Source organism: Lampris incognitus, unplaced genomic scaffold (assembly GCF_029633865.1).
Source record: "Lampris incognitus isolate fLamInc1 unplaced genomic scaffold, fLamInc1.hap2 scaffold_341, whole genome shotgun sequence".
Taxonomy (NCBI): Eukaryota; Metazoa; Chordata; class Actinopteri; order Lampriformes; family Lampridae; genus Lampris; species Lampris incognitus.
Window position 1 is genome coordinate 40,001 of NW_026611299.1, and position 2,500 is coordinate 42,500.

A 2,500-nucleotide genomic window follows, 5' to 3' on the forward strand; every position below is an offset into this window, starting at 1 on the left:
GGGGAGGGTTACGTCAGGAAGGGCATCCGGCGTCAAATCTTTGCCAAATCAAATATGCGGATCATAAATAAGATTTCCATACCGGATCGGTCGAGGCCCGGGTTACCGACGACCGCCATCGGTACTGTTAACCAGCGGAGTGCCGGTGGAAACTAGGCTACTGTTGGGCGAAGGAAAAGGAGAGGGGGAAGGCATGTCCAGAGGCAGCTAGAGAGGAGGAAGGGTAGGCGTGTGGAGGTGAGAGTCAGTCGGAACTTTGAATGTTGGCACTATGGCTAGTAAAGGGAGAGAGCTGGCTGACGTGATGGAAAGAAGAAAGGTGACAAGAGACAAGGTGGAAGGGGAGTAAGGCCAGGAGTATCGCAGGTGGGTTCAAACTCTTCTACCATGGTGCGAATGGGAGGAGAAATGGGGTAGGGGTCATTCTGAAGGAAGAGTATGTCAAGAGCGTGCTGGAGGTGAACACAGTGTCAGACAGAGTGAGGATTATGAAGCTGGAAATCGAAGGTGTATTGCTGACGGTTATCAGCGCATATGCCCCGCAAGTCGGGTGTAAGATGGACGAAAAAGAAGAATTCTGGAGTTGAGTTGGACGACGTGGTGGAAAGGGTACCCAAGGAGGAGGGAGTGGTGATTGGAGCGGACTTCGATGGACACGTTGCTGAAGGGAACAGAGGTGATGAGGAGTTGATGGTAAGGTATGGAATCGAGGAGAGAAATGTGGAAGGACAGATGGTGTTCGATTTTGCGAAAAGGATGGAAATGGCTGAGGTGAATACATATTTCAAGAAGAGGAAGGAGCACAGGGTGACGACGTATACGAGTGGAGGAAAGTGCACACATGTGGACTATATCTTGTGTAGAAGGCGCGATGTAAAACGGATTGCATACTGCAAGGTGGTGACAGGGGAGAACGTAGCTAGGCAGCATCGGATGGTGGTCTGTAAGATGACTTTGGAGACCAACATGAGGAAGCGAGTGAAGACACAGCCGAAGATCAAATGGTGGAAGTTGAAGAAGGAAGACTGTTGTGTGGAGTTCAGGCAGGAGTTAACACAGGCACTGAGTGGTAGTGAAGAGTTGCCAGATGGCTGGGCAAGCGCTGCAGAAATAGTGAGGAAGACAGCTAGGAAGGTACTTGGTGTGTCATCGGGACAGAGGAAGGAAGACAAGGAGACTTGGCGGTGGTGGTGGTGGTGGTGGAAGGAGGAAGTAGAGCAAAGTATACAGAGGAAAAGGTTGGCAAAGAAGAAGTGGGATAGTCAGAGAGATGAAGAAAGTACACAGGAGTACAAGGAGATGCAGCGTAAAGCAAAGAGAGAGGTGGCAAAGGTAAAGGAAAAGGCGTACGGTGAGCTGTATGACAGGTTAGACACTAAGGAAGGAGAAAAAGACTTGTACAGATTGGCTAGACAGAGAGACCGAGCTGCCGAGGATGTGCGACAAGTTAGGGCGATCAAAGATACAGATGGAAATGTGCTGCCAAGCGAGGAGAGTGTGCTACGAAGTGGAAGGACTACTTTGACGGGCTGATAAATGAAGAAAATGAGAGAGACAGCGAGAGAGAGAAAAGGTTGGTTGATTGAGAAGTATAGAGAAGGCCAGAAAGAGTTGCATTGTGTCTTTGTAGATTTACAGAAAGCATACGACAGGGTGCCGAGAGAGGAGGTGTGATATTGTAGGAGGAAATCAGGAGTTGCAGAGAAGTATGTAGGAGTGGTGCAGGCTATGTATGAGGGAAGTGTGACAATGCTGAGGTGCGTGGTTGGAATGACAGATGGGTTCAAGGTGGAGGTGGGATTACATCAAGGATCGGCTCTGAGCCCTTTCTTGGTTGCAACGGTGATGGACAGGTTGACGGACAAGATCAGGCAGGAGTCTCCATGGACGATGATGTTCGCGGATGACATTGTCATCTGTAGCGACAGTAGGGTGCAGTTCATTGTGAGGAGAGCCTGGAGAGGTGGAGGTATGCACTGGAGAGAAGAGGAATGAAAGTCAGTAGGAGCAAGACGGAATACCTACGCGTGAGGAGGTGACAAAGGCATTTCACTTTAAATACTTGGGGTCAACTGTCCAAAGTAACGGGGAGTGCAGGAGAGAGGTGAAGAAGAGAGTGCAGGCAGGCAGGCAGGCAGGCAGACAGGCAGACAGGCAGGCAGGGTGGAGTGGGTGGAGAAGAGTGTCAGGACAGAAGGGTACCAGCAAGACTTAAAGGGAAGGTTAACAAGATGGTCGTGAGACCAGCTACGTTATATGATTTAGAGACGAAAAGACAGCAGGAGGCGGAGCTGGAGGTGGCAGAGTTGAGGATGCTAACATTTTCACTGGGAGTAACGAAGAAGAGCAAGATTAGGAACGATTGCTCAAGTTGGACGGTTTGGATGCTGAATATGGAGCTGCCAGGAAAGAGGAAAAGAGGAAGGCCAAAGAGGAGGTTTATGGATGTGGTGAGGGAAGACATGCAGGTGGATGGTGTGACAGAGGAACGCGCAGAAGA